The sequence below is a fragment of the Atta colombica genome, unplaced genomic scaffold, assembly GCF_001594045.1.
Source record: "Atta colombica isolate Treedump-2 unplaced genomic scaffold, Acol1.0 scaffold109, whole genome shotgun sequence".
Taxonomy (NCBI): domain Eukaryota; kingdom Metazoa; phylum Arthropoda; class Insecta; order Hymenoptera; family Formicidae; genus Atta; species Atta colombica.
The window spans coordinates 1094379-1104763 of NW_017259194.1; the positions used below are offsets into that span (position 1 = coordinate 1094379).

General features: G+C 30.2%; 1 pseudogene; it reads left to right on the forward strand.

Annotated features, from left to right (window-relative positions):
* The first annotated feature begins 257 nt into the window (after nt 1–257).
* Nucleotides 258–10385, forward strand: part of LOC108693247 — a 16710-nt pseudogene continuing 6582 nt past the window's right edge.

Genomic DNA, 10385 nt, shown 5'->3' on the forward strand with positions numbered 1-10385 from the left:
AAAAAAGCATTTCATTTGAAACTTGAAACAAGCGACTAGTGTGAGAAGGAGCTCTTGGCGCGCCGAAAAGAACACACTTTATGTTTCTCTTTCTATAGAAAAGCACCTTTTGTAATAGTATCTCCCCGAACGCACCACTATTATCTCTTCCACCAGACCGTCATTTGATTCTATGTCGTCAATGCAGAGTATTTGGCTAAAATTGAAGTACTCAGGAGTCTTAATCTCAATCCCACACACCTCGCTAAAAATACAATATGAAAACTGAAGCACACAGAACACCAATACAAAGTTTTTACGCCAGACAGACAATCTTTATTACAGGTATTTACCAAAAGTAATAATAAAATAAAATTTTAGTAAAATTAAAATTATAAGAAAACGATTCAAACGATTCAAAATCCAATATATAAACAAGAGCTACCAGACAATATAATATACTTATTAACCATATAGAAGATAAAATTATAAAATAAAAGTAGAAAAAACAATAAAATTGATAATAGAACTTAATAACATTGAACTTAACAATTTGACTTGAAATTTGAAAATGACTTCGTGTAAGGTTGAAACGTATGTTCATCGTAAATTTTTGTTATTAAGTTTTTTTATATTGTTTTCAATTTTGTATTATTTTTTTCTACTTTTATAATTTTGTCTTCTAATATTGTTAATAAATATATTATATTGGCTCGTAGCTCTTGTTTATATATTAAATAATAAAATATTAATATTGGATAGTCCGGAAAGTTCGTGTTGATGTTGAAGGAAAATTGAAACGCAGAAAATTTAAATTTTAGTATACATTTATTAAGTTATATAGGTTAGTCGGCACGAACTTTCCGGACAATCTAATATTAAGAAGAAAATCTTGTAAGAGATCTAAAAAGAATACATTCTTTTATATTATAATTTTTTTTATCTTAAACCTTCATCAGTACTCTGAAATTTTCAATCATAATTTGGCCGTTAAGGGTCATAGCATATTTTTTATTATTCTGGATTACATAACATTGATGTTACATTGTAATGATGAGTATCATATGATCAATCGTACGTAGTGTGAATCCTACATTTCAAGTACGCTGGATTCAAAGCTTGCCTGAGTAGCTTGCGAGAGACAAAACGAATAATACTAATATATAACACGAAATTTATATCATTATGTATGCTGATATTAATTGCGTTGTGCAATTGATTTATACTGTTATATTATTTAAGATTATTTTAAATATTGAAGAGTATTGAATTTGTATATATTGAATTTTTTAGATTTTAAAATTTATATCTTTTTCTTGTCTTATTGTTTGATTTTATGCCTAACATTCAACGAATATCATATTCCATGGCAGGATTTTATTAGCGCACAATATACCAGAGTCCAAAGTGCATTCCATTTCACGCACGATGCATAATTTATTCTTGTTACTTGCCGAAACGAGGATAAATGATTCATATGCGTGACTTTGGACGTCTGGTATCGCATACCTTGTTCACGTCGGCCGAGTTAGGTTACCTAGACTGTCAAAATATTATTTCGCTACAAATGCTTTGAAGCATTTGATGGACTTTGGAATTAGAAGAAAGAATTTTACAAACTGATCAATTAAAAAACACTTCAAAGCATTTGCAGCATCGCGTTGATCGTACTCTTTGTTTTTTAAAGCAGCGAAAAGTTACCAACTTTTCGCTGCTTTACCAATAAGAATATTTTATTTTAAATTGGCCAATTAGCGATGTGCAGAACTCTTTCTCATACCATTTTGAATGAATAAACGTGATAAAAAAGAATAGCACTGCACGTTTTAGCACGATATAGCACAAGGTTATATCTGAAATCTATTAATGTGCGTCAAGGAAGTAACGTTGTCATAAATATACTGCAGTGATAGGGAATCGTTTTGAAGAGGACCAAATTTGGATGTGAATAAATTTGTAGTTTGCGTTTTATTCAGGGTTGGGAAGTAATGCCTTACTTGTAACGCTGTTACCATTTTCGTTACTTTTTTCACGATCGTTACTTTATTCTGTCTGTAACGAAACGTCGTTACATTTTTACAGCAATGGTAATGAATTTAGTTGTTACTTTTATCGTTACTTTAGTTCTATTATTTTCTTATTTTATAATTTATTCTTAATTTCTTAAAAAATATTTTTATTTAATATTTTATACTGTGTTCTAATAGGCACTGCCAATGTTAAAAATATATAATTCATATTACATATATATTATTATACTGTAAATTTTTACGGTACGAGCAATAAATATTGAAATATAAATCAGTGATCTTGACAGAAATAAATCGCTGAAATCATTGAAAATTGCTGAAATCAATTGATTCATTTCATTATGAATTATACTGAAATGAGTCTATTGATAAAGATTTCTGATTTATTTCTATCAGGGAACATTAAAAATAATATTTAAAAATAATATTTTATCTATCATCTGTTTAATCTAAATTCTTATAAAAATGAATACATTAAAATAACAATATTATATAAGAAAATAAAGAATCAATAAAACTGATGGATTTCTAATAGTGAAACGATAAATATTCTTGACGTATTTAATCTTATCTCAACTTTATGCAATATAAAATTAAATTAATATTAAAATTGAATCAGTAATTCCTTTCTTCTCCCTCGAATTATATAACATTGACTTATTATCTTAAGACCAGTGTAACACATCTAATTTCAAATTTATATATTCTTACGTTTAGAATACATCATTATCGACACCTATTCGCGTTGCGCGCCATAAAGTTCCGTTCACGCATGATGGGCATGATCACAAGGGTCATGCCTTATTTGTGAAACTGCGGCGACAACTTACACGCAATAATATGTGAGTTGTGCAATAGTATTGAGTTATGTTTAATTTCATGTTAATTTATCGTGTGTTTAAGTACTTGTTTATCAATGCTGATTCTTGCATAATGAATCCAAAATTTATGAGCGTACAAAAAATACTTCAAAATATTGAGATGTCCCATCTCAAATCTCATTTCGCAAATAAGTATACTCATATAAAGGTAAACGTAATCCTGATGTTATACAAACTCTTTTCGTAAGAATGAAATAAAATTTCCTTTAAATCGGTTTTTTATATTAAGTCAAGAATATTATTAAAAATTGCTACAAATTTTTTTTCTAAATTTTAATCTAATCTTTCCGAGAAAATTTATAGGATAAAGGTTATTTTAGTCTAAAGTTAAGAATTTTTTATTTAAAATTAAAATATTCTTTCTTCAACGATAAATATGATTGTCGCTATGTCAATCCTATTTTATAATAGATCGAGGAGTAATAGCATTGAATCCAGAAACCATTTCTGTGAGTGTACATTTAATAGAGAGAAAAGCTCTATATAAACTATAGTTAATAGAGAGTTTCAAGTTTGAATATTTATTTCACATTTAATATTATATTATCAGCTAATGTAATATTAAAATCTAATAACTTACTTTAGCATTATAAAAAAAGCAATGAATTGTTCCTTTTCAAGAAACGGTAACACCTTACCTTTTTGAAATAATGCGCACAGCCTTGGTTTTATTGGACCCTTTCTGATCACACTAGTATGTTATTTTTCTAATTTGTTTATATTTTGTTTGGTAGGAAGTACAGGCTTTCTTGGAAAAATGTTGATAGAGAAGCTGTTACGAAGCTGTCCTGATATCTCTATGATATATGTGATGATACGTTCACAAAGAGATAAATGCCCCGAAAATCGATTAGATGAAATGCTTGAAAATCCGGTCATTATCTAACACAAACTATATCAAAACATAATATATTTGTGAATCATTGTTATATAAATCTATATAATCCATAGCTTTATGACCGAATAAAAAAAGAAGTACCTGATTTTCGCAAAAAAATCATACCAATCATAGGAGATTCCAATATTAAAGATTAAAATTTGGGATTGTCAGAAAGTGATAGAAACGTGCTAATAAGTAAGGAAATTAAAATTACACTTATTACTCGTCTATATACATTATATTTTAACGTAAAAACTTCGTGTATTTAAAAAAGTCTGTATTATATACGTATACATATAACATGTATACAAGGTATCTCAGAATATTTAGAACAATTTTATGCAAATAGAGCGAACTAAATTGAATTGAAAAGTGCTCTACAACTTTTCAATTTTTGAAATAGTTAACAAATTATTAATTATTAAAAATCGTTATATTAACGTAGCCTATCGCCAAATGCAAGCGCATGAGATGCAGTCATGTGTGATGACTGCCCAGCGACCAAGGTAGTTACGTACGCGGCAAGTTGTTTTTACTATTAATAAGATGTTCAGTAACCTCGATCACTGTGCAAGTGCATCTCGCTGTGCACTTGTGTTTGGCGGTAAATCAGGCTAATATGATAATTTTTAATAATTAATAACTCATGCATTTGGTGAAATGATCAGCCGAATATGTGCTTATTCGGTGATCTTTAGAAATTAATATCTTATTAATTATTGTGAAAATTGAAAAGTTGTAAAGGATTTTCCCAAATATTTTGGAATCATCCTACACATATTATATATATGGATCATTTCAATTTATTCAATCGATTTTCTCAAAATCTATAAGTTTAAAGCAAAAATGTCAAAAATTTCAAAATTTTATGATTTCAAAAGGAAAAGAAGTTGGTGACCTTGAGAAGAAGTCAGGTCAAGGTTAAAAATTTTTTTAATGGAATTCTTCATTTTTTATTAGATATTCTTATAGTTATCTTCAAGATCTCTTTTGAAAACATATAATAAAGTTCATTTTTTGACAAGAATTTTTTTGACAACTTTTCGAAAAAAGAATTCATTTTGCTGAAAATGAATTCAGAATTGATGACTGATCATTGAATTTTTTTTTAACTCTGTGCTATCTATAACTATCAATAAAGAAATAAATTCTCTCTTTTTTCTATATTTGTATATTTCTATTATACTTAAAATATTTATACTTAAAATATCTATTATACTTAAAATGTGTAACGATTATTATTAGGTATCTATAATTTTTCATATAGCAGTGAATATGCAATTCTATGAAAAGATCAAAATTTCTACAATAGTAAACATTGATGCCACTGCTACCGAAATTTTTGAAATCATAAAATTTTGAAATTTTTGACATTTTTGCTTTAAACTTATAGATTTTGAGAAAATCGATTGAATAAATTGAAATGGTCTATATATATAATATGTGTAGGATGGTTCCAAAATATTTGGGAAAGTCCTTTACAACTTTTCAATTTTCGCAATATTTAATGAGATATTAATTTCTAAAGATCATCGAATAAGCACATATTCGACTGATTATTTCACCAAATGCATGAATTATTAATTATTAAAAATCATCATATTAGCCTGACTTACCGCCAAACACAAGTGCAGTCGCACAGTGATCGAGGTCTTAAAACTTGCAAAACAGATGCCAAATTTGAAGGCCAAATTGATCTAATAATATGTTTTAGCAACAATTAGTAAAAATTATTAAAAATATATAATTAATATATGTCATAAAGTTTTTACTTATTTTAAGAAAGAAACAAATTAAATTTAACGTTTATTTCAGTCATTTATTCATGTGTGTCAACAATATACTCAAATTGTCATGTAAAACATATCGAAGAACGATTATATTCGTATCTCATTAATCATAAACATCTTATCACATTCGCACGGAACTTACCCGAAAACATATTCGAGGAGAAAATTTCTAAGTAATCTTCTATTCCAAAAATAATAAAATATAATTAAATATTAGGTGTACAACTTTGCTTCCGCCGTTTTTTCCAAAATTCGAGGCTTTATTGTAAAAAACTGATTATACATTTATGATTCAAAGTATTGTCCATCGCTGGCCACTACTTTCTCCCATCTTTCGGGTAGCGTACGAATCCCGCGTCGAAAAAACTGGTCATCTTTTGAGGCTATCCACGAATCGATCCAATTTTTTACTTCTTCATAAGACCGGAAGTGCTGGTCAGCCAGGTCGTGTGCCATTGATCGAAACAAGTGATAGTCAGAGGGAGCAACGTCTGGAGAATACGACGGGTGGGGTAGGACTTCCCATTTCAACGTTTCCAAGTATGTCTTGACCACTTTCGCAACATGGGGTCGAGCATTGTCATGCTCAAAATCACTTTATTGTCTCTCGTTGTATTGCGGCCGTTTGCCTTTCAATGCTCGGCTCAAACGCATCAATTGCGTTCGATACCGATCGCCTGTGATTGTTTCAGTCGGTTTTAACAGTTCATAATACACTACGCCGAGCTGGTCCCACCAAATACAGAGCATGACCTTGGACGTCAAAATCACCGTTCTTGAAGCGTTGAAACCACTCACGACACGTTCTTTCACTAATAGCGGCCTCACCATAAGTATTTGAGAGCATTCGATGAGCCTCAGCCGCAGATTTCTTCATATTGAAGCAAAAAATTAAAACCTCCCGCAAATGACGAGAATTTGGCTCGTAAACTGACATTTTCAATCGAGAACTTTATGATGCAGACACAAATCGACTTTCTATGGGGTTATGTTGACAGATGCCCAAGTTTATTGTATGACGTCTATGATCTATTTATTTCGACCACCACTTACCGCTAGAGCCATCTATAGGAAAACGGCGGAAGCAAAATTGTACATCTAATATATTATGTAATATAAATATAGGAAGTTAACTTATGATTTCTGAGCAGAATCTCCTCACAATGGCCGAATACATACACATTCACGAAGGCGATTGCAGAAGGACTCTTCAAAAACGAAAGTGGAGATTTACCAACTGGAATATTTCGACCTGCAATAAGTAACAATATAATTAATTATAAACACTAATAGATTTCTTTTAGTGAAGGGTTTATTAAATTCCATTCCTGTGTACGTTATATACAGTATAACTATTTACCATCCTTTTGCACGATTAGTTTGCAACACATATCATGGCACATATACAAGTCTTAAGTATGCTAAAAGATTTGAAAAGATTCCTCACACAAATTCAAGACGAAAATTTTATATGACTAAATAAAATTCAGACTGAATGTCCGAAACGGCTTAGTTTCAAAGATACATGATCAAATATGAAAAAAATTCTATTTTTCCCAAAAATTTCAAAAATCATTCAGATTGTTTAAAAAAATTTTTGTATGTGACGCCTTATCTTTTCAGGCTATACATTATTTTTTTATTCGATCAAAGCCAAACTCAAGGATAAGCAAGTATGTTTTTTTCCGAAAAAAAATTGATACGCCACTGATTTTTTTAAGTTTAACATTTTTTTATGGTAATTGGAATAAATAAACAAAAAAAGGTCTCTTACATATTTTCAACAGAATAAATCCGAGAAAAAAAATAAATTCAAATTTGTAGACTCCAAAATCATTTTATTTGATTATGATCTTATTATAATTTATTTGGTATTATAGATCTCAGAACTTTTCTATCAAACTATCGAAAACATTAAAGAGACATTTTTTCTACTAATTTCCCCAATGCTTTTCTGTTGATATTCTATTTATCATAAAAAAATTTTGAACATAAAGAAATCAATGGCATCAATTTTTTTCATAAAAAAAGAATACTCGCTTTATTTTTGTGTTTGTTTTTGATTGAATGAAAAAAAAATGTATAAAAAGATCAGCTTCCTTTAAATACATATAAAGTTTCATTGAAATAGTCCGAAAGATTTTTCGAAATTTTTAAGAATAAACTTCTTTTTATTATTTTGATATCATATACATTTGAAATTAAACTGTTTGAAGACATATGAAATTTTTGTCTAGAGGTTTCCCTTTCTAGAGGTTAATTTTTTTGTGTGAGGAAACACTTCTTAAAATCTTTTAGTGTACTTAGGACACACCCTATATAATGTAAAAGTTCAATTAATTTTATAAGTTCATAATTAAAAATAAATATAAACAAGTGGAGTGCGTGCATACTTGCTACGAGTACATTTAATTAAATTTAATACTTATGCGTCTACGCAGATGAATAATTAAGATTCGTTTTATCTAGTGCCAGTGAACCATTTGTCGGCTGGATCGACAATATGTATGGGCTATCAGATTTCGCAAGGAGCTTGATACTTGGTATCGTAAGATTTCAATATTGTAATGGCAATTATAAGGCGAATATAGTGCCTGTTGATTTTATCGTAATCGCTTTAAATTGCTAGTGCGTGGGATGTGCATGTCCACAATCAACACGGGTACGATTAGGTTCATGATTTATATTATTGTAACTATAAAAAAGAAAATATGAGGAGTAACGAGTACATAAGGATAAATGTAATATATTAAAAAAAGACAATTATATATATTACCAGGTATGTAAATATGAAATCGGAATTTACCAATAGATGGCCATAGTTGTCAATGTAGTTGCTGTCACGGCGCCATTTCCTTGTTCTGACAAAGACTTTCAACTCATAACAATATAAGTTTCATACAACAGTATAGTTTGTAATAGCATTGAACATGTCGAATTTTGTGCCTGGAAACTACGATTTGCGGACAGCATTGATTTTCTGTTACCATTTGAAGAAAACTGCTGCAGAATTGCATCGAATGTTTGTCGAAGCTTACGGTGAGCATGCTCTCGGTAAATCACAGTGCTTTGAGTGGTTTAAAAAATTCAAAAGTGGCGATTTTGACGTGAGAAACGAAGAACGTGGAAAATCACCGAAAAAGTTTGAAGACAGCGAATGCAAGCATTGTTGGATGAGGATGACGCTCAAACTCAACAACTCGCGGATCAATTGAATGTGACACGAGAAGCCTTCTCCATACGTTTGAAATCCATGGGAAAGATTCAGAAGATGGGAAAATGGGTTCCACATGAACTGAATGAAAGACAGCAGGAAAACCGAAAAATCACTTGCGAAATGCTGCTCGCTAGGTATAAAGAAAGTCATTTCTCCATCGAATTGTGACTGGCGATGAAAAGTGGATATATTTTGAGAATCCTAAGCGTAAAAGATCATGGGTAACTCCAGGCGAACCATCGACATCGACTGCAAGGCCAAATCGCTATGGACGGAAGATATGCTCTGTGTTTGGTGGGATCAGAAAGATGTGATCTATTATGAGTTGCTAAAACCTGGCGAAACCGTTAATACTGAACGCTATCGATAACAAATAATCAATTTGAATCAAGATTTGTGTGAAAAACGATCGGAATATCAAAAAAGGCAACACAAAGTGATTTTGCTTCATGATAATGCACCATCACACACAGCAAAATTGTTCAAGGAAACGATTGAGGCATTTGGTTGGGAAATACTTTCGCATGCGGCTTAGTCACCAGACTTGGCTCCGTCCGATTACCACTTATTTGCATCGATGGGACACGCACTTGCTCAGCAGCGCTTCACTTCTTACGAAGATATACGAAAATGGCTAGATGATTGGTTTGACTCAAAAGAGCAACAATTTTTTTGGCTTGGCATTCACAAATTGTCAAACAGGTGGAAAAAATGTATAGCTATCGATGGGCAATACTTCAAATAAAATATTTTTTATTATTTTCATGCAATAAACGTGTATTTTCTATAAAAAAATTTCATATTTACATACCTGCTATAATATACATCAGAGTGTCCCATCTTCCGTTAAAAAAAATCGATAACCTTGATTCTTGGTGATACCCAAGGTCAAATTGCTAACATCTAATATATTACTTCATATAATGCAACGATGTCTGAAACATTTTTCTCAAAAGTGCATACTTTCCGAGATATTCAGCCGGTCTGGGATATTCAGCCGGTCTGGGACACTCCTATATAATACCCTTCGACTATACGTTGTTTCGAAATTTGCGAACACAGTAAGAAAGTTTTAAAAAAATTAAATGAAAAAAGTTGTGAATGCTTATTTTAAGTTTATGAAATATAATAAAAGTTTAAATAATCACACTAATACTGCTTGAAATAAAAATTCACAACTAACCTATTTAATCTTTTTATATAATAATAATCTTTGTATATAATAATTTCCTTTTTGTGATATTCTGATTGGCGAATTTTAGGATATCCTGTATATAGAATTTTTATTAGAGCAAAAAGTTATAATATTCTTATAAACTTCTTATTTTACTAAGGCCTTGGTAGTTTAAAGCTTAGAACGCTCGTACGAAATACAGTAGATTCAACTATTCGATTCGCGACCAGCCGAGATAATATTTTCCGCAATAAATTTATTTACAATTTTTCAGCACATTAACATCTTTCTAATAAGATGCTTGAATTATCAAATTATTAAAATTGCTTGTCAATTTAATTCATGATACTACATTGGTTTAATTGTTAATCGTTTATAAGTCCGAAACCAATTCGGCAGTTCAAATTAATGACTAATTAATTAATTATATAAAT